Genomic DNA, 10,486 nt, shown 5'->3' with positions numbered 1-10,486 from the left:
CTGCCGCTATTAGTCTGAGCTTTTTGTATTTTATGTTCCAAACTGTAGTCAGACTTTCAGATGTATACATTAACTAACAATGTAAAAAATTCTTTGCTGCCTGAAATTTTAGATGAAATTGCGGCAATACAAGACATTTTTACATTAAATAGTGTTCACCCGTTGTCAGAGATGGGACCAAGTCACACATGTGCAAGTCTCAAGTAAGTCTCAAGTCTGAACCTTCAAGTCTCAAGTAAGTCCCAAGTATTTTTTTCTTGGGCAAGTCAAGTCGAGTCACAGGCTATGTCAAGTCAAGTCCTGTAGTAGGTCAAGTCAAGTCCAAGTCAAGTCACCTTATTATTGTAATTTTACCAGAATCTGATCTTAATAAAGTGACAAGATATACAGTAAGTAACTATCAGTAAATTACAATAATTTGGATTTGCATTGTAAATACTCATGTTCAGTAAAATACATTATGGAATCAAACAAAATTGTTACTTCATAAATTATTTATTTTTCACTTCTGCCATCTGTGTTTGAAATTTTCCACATTGAGTCCATAAAACAAATAACAGCTTAACATCCAACAGACCCCTCTCTGAACACCTCCCTCTCTCAAACACAGTTTACGTACAACATTAAACTTTGTTACATTTCTCTCCCCTCTCTCTCTCTCTCTCACACACACACTCTCCCTTTCTCTCTCTCTCTCTCTCTCTCTCTCTCTCTCAAACATGCGCCAAGAAAAAACGAGCGCGTCGCATCTCTTCCGTTAGCGCGCCTACATTTGAAATAACGAACTTGAGCGCGCAAAAGACGCGACATGTGAACTGCCCCTAACATTGTATAATTAAGTAATTTTTCTCTGTGTGTGTGTGTGTGTTCAGGTGGCAAACTTGAAAAAGAAGTATTCAAAAATAAAAATAAGTATTTAAAAAAATAAATCACAATTATTTTGCCCACATTTGTCCCCAACACGGTATGATGAGGGCTACATTAGCTATTATTACATTAGCTAACTACCAACTAACCAGATATTAACAAATTCCCATACAGAAATGTAATATATGTCAATATATGTAAATTACATATATAATGTCAGTGCCCATGTATGTCTGCTGCATATATGAAAGTATATGCAAAATTCATATATGTAAAATATATAGACATATATGAAAAATATATTTCAAAATATAGCAAAAATGGCCGTTTTCATGTAAGTGTCATATATTTTCCCATATATGGACATACATGTGAAATATATGTAAGACACATATATGTATACATGCATATATGTACTTATTTCCATAGTAGATACTTTCACTTATATTAGGGATACAAATATGCTTCAAATATGATGACACCATGTACTTTCACTTATATTAGGGATACAAATATGCTTCTTATATGATGCCACCATGTACTTTCACTTATATTAGGGATACAAATATGATTCTAATATGATGACACCATGTACTTTCACTTATATTAGGGATACAAATATGATTCTAATATGATGCCACCATGTACTTTCACTTATATTAGTGGCACAACTATGTTTTTTATACAGCTTGCACATATATTTGTACTCATTCTACAGAACACACAATACCAAGTCTTTTCAAATACAAACTTTACTGCATTTTTTTCAGCACAGACTTGACAAGTACAAACAAGTACAAACTTTTCAAGTAAAAACTTTAACTTCATTTAACATCAACATCAGACTTTATTTTCTTTTTAAAGCCTTTTCAAAGCGCTCACTTTTTTCCCTCAGTATTACATTTATAAACTTCTAGGCACATTTAAAACATTCCCAAACTCACTCGTTGGTGAAAAACACACTAATTTTTAGTTAATATTTTTCTTGGACATTGCCAGTCTTAGCTCTGCCATCTTCCCATTCAGGTCTGTTCCAATCTGGCCAGCCGAAACGAGTGCTTTGACATAACTGCATCTGAGAAGGTACATTTTAAAGAAAAAGTTATAGGTATAAAGCAGACAAAACACTGGTGGATAAACTTATCACAAAGATAAAAAAAACTTTATTCCGGTTTCTTCTAGTGCAAGTCAGTAAAATTAATTGACAAAGTATGTGAATAGGCAAGTAAGGCCACACTTAGTGCAAGCATGGAGGCCAGTTTTGCACCAATTTAATTTGCAGGCGAGATAGGGTCATAGTGCCAAACACCACCCTCCACCACCTCTCATCGAAAATTCTTGAATGCATCTGTAGCCCCATGAATGATTGTCCATTTGTTGGCAGATATCTTCATGGGTGTGGTTCGAAAGCAGGCACTAAGCCAAAAGGGGTGGTGGTACCACAGCAGTTAAGGAACCTGGCTAGTATGTTAGCCTAGAATTTGTGATTTGAATGCTGGTCACCACCGTTGTGCCCTTGAGCAAGGCACTTAACCCCAAGTGGAACTTTGTAAGTGTACAAACAGTATAATAAGAAGTAGGGCTGTCACTTTTTATTCGATATTCGAATATGCATTCAAACATGACGTGAAACATCCACTATAAATAAATCCTCCGGTTTTTAAAATGCCATGTGTAGCGCATTTTTTACAGTCTAACACCTCGTAATAGGGAGACTGACGGCAACTGTGCGCAAGAGAGGGAAGACGTGGCTCCGGCTTCTGCAGACTTTTTTTGCTTTTTCTGTGGAAATTTTTTGGATAATTCTGCGGAATGATTTTAAATATTTAAAAATATATATAAGAGAATTTAAGCCGTAAATATTACAAAATTGCATCTAAAATAATTACTTTTTAAAGGCTTACAATGAAAATGAAAACACCAAACCAAACAAGTACTCTGAATTAAATTGGACCAACACGAACCAGGGCTGGGTTTCCCGATAACGATTAAATGTTTTAATAATTTGTGCATAATGAAATATTATTTTCTGTATTTAGTTAGGACTCTTCCCACTGCGAAATGCCCTCTGCATTTAATATTTTAGTTAAGATTATTATTATTATTTTTTTTAATTATCTATGTTAATTTATTATTGTGGATTATTGCATTGTACCGTAAATATTTATTTGGTTTCTTTAATTAGATGCAATTTCCGAAAAAAAAAAAAAAATTTAGATGCATCAATTGGTAGGAACCATTTATCAATTTGAACCTAATGTGCATGTCAAGATAGAATTATAGTTTGTATATAAAATGACATATTATTGTTTATATTAAATATTATAGCAGAATAAAAAGCTTGTGCTTTTTGTTCACATTATGAAATGAGCATGTATGAAGATAATTTTATCATTTTTACAACGCAATGTAAACTTTATATTAAACAACGACAGCATTTGTCTTGTAAACGGATTTGAAATGATCATGTGCTGACTGTCGCGCGTCACATAGACAACAGAGTCAAGTGAGATCTGCTTAACTTAGCGGTAAGTAAATTTTTTTCTCAAGTATCAAAGGGTTTGTGCACTCTATCATTAAAATCGGTCAAGCAAACAGCACTTGCAGGGTTAATGTACTTGTCAATGACGGCTCACAAACGCGTGGGATAGGCTATGTATGTGTGCTTGTTGTCAAAGATATTACTTCTCACAAACACGCTCAAGCGCGGGATATGTTTGCTTGTCAATGATGCGCATTAAATCCGCGAAGTTTTCCGCCAAAATCTGTGGCGCGAATTCCGTTTGGGCTTCCTGCTGCAGTTTAAGTTATTGTCTGTACCTGTTCTGAATAGTTTTTTTTTCATATAAGTTGTTATTCATAAGTTTATAACCTGCTGTTTCAAAAGTAAAAAAAATAATTCAGACAGTCCTGTTTATGACTGTCACTGTTAATAAATTTGTGATTGAATCTCCATTATAGTGGTTTTTTTTTTTGATCCGCGCAGGGGGCACCTAGATATTCGAATATATTCGGATACATTGCATGATATTCGATATCCGTTCGAATTTGATTTCTCTCAAAAGTGACAGCCCTAACTCCAATCAAACATGATTATCCCTATGCCCTTCAAAGATCAGAACTCTTGATGTATAAAATACATTCGGCGAATAAAGTACTGAAAAACATCATAATTTTCACTTTATGTGGAGCGACTGTTTATGCAGCATCTTCTTCCCGAAGCGCCGTTTGGAATTCCTCCTCCGTCTGTGTGTGTGCGCGTGTGTTTAAGTGCACTCAACAAATGTAGGCATGTCAGTTATGTCGCTTACATAATTTTGCCTTTTTAATGTTCGATGACGAGATAGAGACTTAACTTATTAGTCTACATAATTTTTCTTAAGTTTAATGTCCTAATGATCAGCCTACTTATTTTTATGTCACACAGCTGACATGGAACGTTATTAACCGGTCCGGGAACTTTATTTTTTTGTTCTAACCGGTTCAGGAACGTCAACTTTAGGGTTGAACCAAAAACCGGAAATGTTAAAATACTGTTTCTGTTTGGAACGAACCAATTGTGAAAAAAATTCAGGTTCAAAGCCCTGATGTAAACTTTATATTAAACAACAACAGCATTTGTCTTGTAAACTGATTTAAAATGATCACGTGCTGACTGTCGCATGTCACATAGACGACAGAGAGAAGTAAGATCTGCTTAACTCAGCGGTAAGTTTTATTTCTCAAATATCAATGGTTTGTGCTCTCTATCATTAAAAACTGTCAAGCAAACAGCACGCGCAGGGTTAATGTATATGCACACGCGCATACATAGGCTATGTATGTGTGCTTGTTTTCAGGTGACGATTACTTTTCAGAAACACGCTCAAGCACGGGATATGTGTGCTTGATTTTTCTCAAAAGTGACAGCCCTAATAAGAAGATCCTTTATAAAGACAGTACATACAGACAGGAGCCATCTTAGAAAACAGCCTCAATAAGTCGAGCAACGAATGTCGTGCTATATACATTTGACACCCCTATAATCCCTCCCACTCTGAAGTGTTGCTAAACTCAATGGAAAAGCTAACCAAGCCAAAGTAAAGTGAGCTGACTCGACCTTACGTGTAGGGTACTATGCAATGGAAAAGCGCCTTTAGGGTGCAAAACCCCTTTAACCATAAAACAGGGTTAAAATGACGTGCTGTCTCTGATATATTATATATAACTACAATATAAAAACGTAAGATTTACATTACCATAACATCTTCACTCTGAAGAGTCGCTCAGCTTCTTCTAACTCAGTCAAGTCTTTTAGAGAGAGTGATAGAGGTAATGTGATTAGTAGCCACTGAATACACTACAGTTTATACATGTAGTACATTACTTAATTACTTGCCATTTACCTTTCATTATGTACCGTGACTGGATAATCCATCCATTCGCTGACCTTTAATAAAAAATACAGAGATAAACTTAATAATTAACACCTGTCACCGGTATCAACTGGCAGAAATTCACTCTTACCATACAGCATATGTGAAAGAACTCAGAAAATCACTCTGATGGGCCTACAAAAAGAGAAATAATAAAAGGGAAAAACACTGCGATTAGGCAAGGATTAAGCCAAACATTAGTTGTAATTTTGGTGAGGTAGTATTGACTCCAGCCATGTCAAGCTATAAGTGCTTGGCCTGCTTGCAATGTCTGCTTAAACACAAACATAACCCTCTCACTAAAATAAAAGTATAACTCTTACATAAAGATAAATATAAGGGATGTCAAAATGCATTAGATATGAACATTTTAAATAATAAAGCACACCACCTGTTGCAAGTAAGCTGCTATTATCTATATAATTTACATGCAGATGTAACAGTTACATTACAATGTCTGTGAAAATGTCTGTACACGTTATTTTTCTAGAATTATTTCTCAAGTGACTGTTAGGCAACATAAATGTATAGCCTTTTTTAAACAAATCGTATTTTGTAAATTACGAATTAACTGCATAAATAAGTGCCTTATTAATCACTGTTCCTTTAAGAACATGCTTCATAAGGTTAACCAGAATAATATAAACTGAAAGATTCTGAACATTTTTGTGCATTGTGCAATAACATTAAATTAAGACATAACGTTACTTACAAAAACACCCAAGAAAAATTAAGCATCAAACCATAGTAAACCGCAAGCTACACGAGTACTACGACAAAAACTTGCAAACCTCCCCTAACAGTAATGACTAATTAGGCTGTAACAAACTAGACAACAAGAAACCTATGCAAAATATATTAAATATTTAAAACTTACTTCTAAAACCCCGCTGTGCTGTTGTCATCTTCTCAGTCCTGTCAGATTTTCCCGGTCAGTGGCCCTCATTTATCATTCTTGCGTAGAAACGGGCGTATATGTTGGCGCAAGATTACGCTTACACTTCTCTCACCGCCTGATTTATGAACCTGTGCGTAGCTCTGAAATTCAGGTGTAAGCAATATCTGCCCTTCATAAATGCGGCGTCTGAAAACGATCGTCATAAGAATAACACGCCCATATAAATTCAAGTCTCCACCTCCCCCACGCCCTCATTTTACGACATTGACACATAGAAGACGGCAAAGACGAGAAACCAGGGAAGTGGAAAGAAACTAAATTGTTTTATTTGGGAGTTTAAAGAGCGTGATTAAAGACACATTAATAATTGCATGACGTTTTGTAATATTTGTATTATTATTTTTATTATTAATGATGCTTAATTGATATTTAGAAGAATAATTATTTATTATTATTATTATTATTATTATTATTTAATGTTGCCTACATCTAAATTATATGTCTGCTTAATGGTTCGGTTAAGTTTTTTTTAAATAATATTTTAAAATGATGCAGTAACTTTTGTAGTGTGTTTTTCTGTATTTACATACAGTTGTTTGGTAGCTAAGATCCAGTTTGATACGGAGCTCCGGATATAATTCAAATTAACAATTTGTTTCCACGACATCCACATGTTTTACTAGGCTAATTCATAATTTGAAGTAATAATAATTGTAATAGTAATTACTAGTGATGCACAGATGCATCGGCCGCCGATATTTATCGGCCGATTTTTGATGAATTTGAAACCATCGGCATATCGGCAATAGCACGAGAAAGGCCGATACCGATTGTTTATTAATTAACCGCATAAAGTCAATGAATTGCATGTCTGTTGTTTAATTAAAATGATTTAATGTTTGGGTGTGCACTAGGGCTGTTCCGAATACAATTCTTTGAGCTTCAAAGCTCTAGTAGAAATCAAATCAAATATTCAAAGCTTCGGAAGGAGGGGCTGAACATATTTTTCTCTTTAATAAAGGCAGGAATCTGTGTGCGTATGTAGCGGCGTGCCTGTCACGCGTGCTGCGAGAACAGCATTAGTGAAACAAAACACAAGCAATACTTTTAATAAGGTAACGTTAGCCTAACATTTTTCTAACAAACAAACACTCCCGTATCAGAAATTAGAAGCATAGTAATTACTGATAACGTAAAGGGTAACTTAGGCCATTTAAATAAAACAACGTAAATAAATGAACGAATGAATGAAGTTCAACAAACTGTAATAAAACGGTAGCATACTTTCAAAATCAAGTTTATTTACTAACACTTACACCATCCAATACGTTTTTCATCAGTAGAACAATAAAGAAAATATTTTGCAGAAACCCCAGTGCTCCGTCATGCAAGTCAACCGATCCGCCACTTTAAACATGTATATCTAATACAAAAGTAATCCCCCATAACTTCGTGTGACATATTGATGTCTTGTGAAGGAAATCAATCAGTTTTTGCAAGAAACTGAACGTTATTTACAACACTATTAGCGTGAATGCCAAAGCAGGAAGCGCGCTTTCAGTTCGAGGCGATCTCTTCTACTGGTGGCGTTTGATGGCTGTTTGCTATGGATGTTGGTCTCTCTGCGCCACCTATAGAGCGGGAGCGTGAAGCGCACTTCCTGCTTGGCAAAAGCTCTGCATTAACGCTGTGAAATATTTATATATTCGAATCTCAAAACTGAAAATTGAATGTCAACCAACGGAACGAATATTCAAACATTCTGGTCCAGCCCTAGTGTGCACTATACTTAAGCACCGACAGAAAACCTTTGTTGAGCTGGCTCAAATGTCTTGGACAATAAAAGAAACAGACTGCACTTTAGTGGGGCAAGAAGTCCAACTTTTTTGAAGTAGCAATATTTATACTCTGTTTAAAGCAATAGCACTGGCATTATTTATGTTTATTAAAGAAATCAAATATATATGTAAAAAAAATTAGTTAATGTTGTTAATAAAAGAAATGCTGAATAGCAAAAACCACCTTTGAAGGTTGTCATGTTGTCTTATTATATTTGTTTTAGCTTAATTTGTGCCTCTTATTATGTTGGTCAGTTGAATGTTAATTAGATCCAAGAAATAAACTAGCTAATAGACAAACTGTATAATATTGTACGCTAAAAGTGTTTAATATCGGTATCGGCATCGGTATCGGCCATAAGTTGTCTGCTTAAATCGGTATCGGTATCGGCCCAAAAAAATCCTATCGGTGCATCCCTAGTAATTACGAAATATTATAATAATTAATTCTAAGGAACAAACTGTTGAATATTTACTTTAAACTAAATAAGAAAAAGAAGTGTCCATAATGTAGAAAGATAATTCGTGGCCATGATTTTGTCCGCATGTCATCATGATCGGATTTATGGCTCCATTCAACACAAGCATTTTACCTAACCTATTCATGTGTAGCTATTTATTTATCATCGAATAGTATGTAACTAGCTTACCTTTTGATGCATTATTACCATGTTTTCGTAGCACATCCTTGTGCTTTCTTGCAATGTGCCGCTTCAGATTCCAGGATGAATATTTGCTGACTTTTACAGTCTCTCCGCACTCCCTTTCAATGTTTTCTTCCTGTCCAATCTTAACTTTGATTTTTACTTTACATTTATGTATACTTGAATTCCATAACTTATTGCTAGACGTTTTTACAGATTCTCGAACTAGCAAATTATTAAAGGGCGTTCTGTTCAACGAGCGGTGCTGAGCGAGCGGATCTTTAGAGAGGCGCTTTGATGGTAATATTACCGAACCGCTCAAGGCTCCGCTCCGCTCACATGCTTTGCCCTGAAACGTCAGGTAAAGCGCCCAGGCTCTCAACTGAAGGAATACATATGCCTACAAATCAAATGCTTTGGTAAAGTCTCACAAATTAAACATTGAAGTACATGTTGCATAATATAATTACTATGTTTTAGTTTTTTACAGTGGGTCATACTATATCATATATTTTAGTTTGTCAGTGCGTTTTGTGGTGTTAGGAATTGTTTGCGCATTTCTGCACTAACTCAAAATGTGCGTACACCACCTCCTGAGCTGGCGTAGGATTTGAGCGTGCCGTACGCCAACGTCCATATTGATAAATCTCAAAGTCACCGTGGTTTTGGGTGTACGCTGGAAATTTGGTGTACGCACGTTTGATAAATGAGGGCCATTTTGTTCTTCCGCGCTTTTGGCCTAAGTGGCGGTTGGCAACTGAAGGGTCAATAGCGCCTCCTACTGGACTGGGTGTGGCGCATTCAATAGGCAGTTGAGGAAATTTGTATTATATGCTATGTTCTTTTGACTATTTATTATTAATTAAGCAATACATTTAACACGATTTAATAATAATAATAATATGTAAATTCGCTAAACAAACACTATACTAAAAGATATAAAAGCAACCAAAAAAAATAATATTAGGTTATTTATGTGATTATTAATAATAATCAGTATCAACTTATCACTGTTTGTTAATATACACAGACTTAGTTGGCAGTTTTCTGATGATGGTAAACTAAAGAAGTCATTTTTGTTCAAACTAATTAAAATAGCTGGTGACTCCCCATAATGATCATACATTTCAAATCTTCTTGAACACTCACTTACATATTTAAAGATGATCTGACCAGATAATTTTTACTTGCTGTATAAAAGCAAAAACCTGTTTGATGGTGATCCTGGGGGGGGTCTTTAGGTCACAAAACTAACAAGACTTCATAATATAGTATTTTTAATACAATAATGCAGTGTTTTCTTTGTCATTTTTGACAAATACATCCACAAAGTACCATAACCATATGCCACAGCTTTAAAAATGCATCAGTATCACATGCATGTATGTTTACATACATTTATTAAATATGTAGAAAACAAATATGTATGTCACATATTTATAATTAATGTTGTCCATATATGCGAGAAACCAATACTATACTGTAATATATGCAGATATATGGTATCATATATTGATGACACCAAATATTTTTTTCACATGCTTGGACATATAAATGTTCATATTTGTTGCAGGCATATATTGTGTTCTCAGATAAGTCAAATATATGTATACATATGTGGAAAACAAATATGTATGTCACATATTTATAATTAATGTTGTCCATATATGCGAAAAACAATACTATAGTGTAATATATGCAGATATATGGTATCATATATTGATGACACCAAATATTTTTTTCACATGTTTGGACATATAAATGTTCATATATGTTGCAGGCATATATTGTGTTCTCAGATAAGTCAAATATATGTATAGATAT

General features: G+C 34.7%; 1 long non-coding RNA gene across 1 annotated transcript; it reads right to left on the bottom strand.

Moving 5' to 3' along the window:
• Positions 1-1,601: 1,601 nt before the first annotated feature.
• On the bottom strand, positions 1,602-6,211 carry LOC135718390 (uncharacterized). Its single transcript, XR_010520749.2, has 5 exons — positions 6,160-6,211; positions 5,374-5,417; positions 5,253-5,296; positions 5,106-5,157; positions 1,602-1,942 (listed from the first exon to the last, which is right to left on the bottom strand). It is a non-coding gene; the product is annotated as an uncharacterized lncRNA (long non-coding RNA).
• Positions 6,212-10,486: the final 4,275 nt, after the last annotated feature.

This window comes from Paramisgurnus dabryanus, chromosome 10 (assembly GCF_030506205.2).
Source record: "Paramisgurnus dabryanus chromosome 10, PD_genome_1.1, whole genome shotgun sequence".
Lineage (NCBI taxonomy): Eukaryota > Metazoa > Chordata > Actinopteri > Cypriniformes > Cobitidae > Paramisgurnus > Paramisgurnus dabryanus.
Note: the sequence above shows the minus strand (reverse complement) of the source record. Positions and strands in the feature narration are given on the sequence as shown.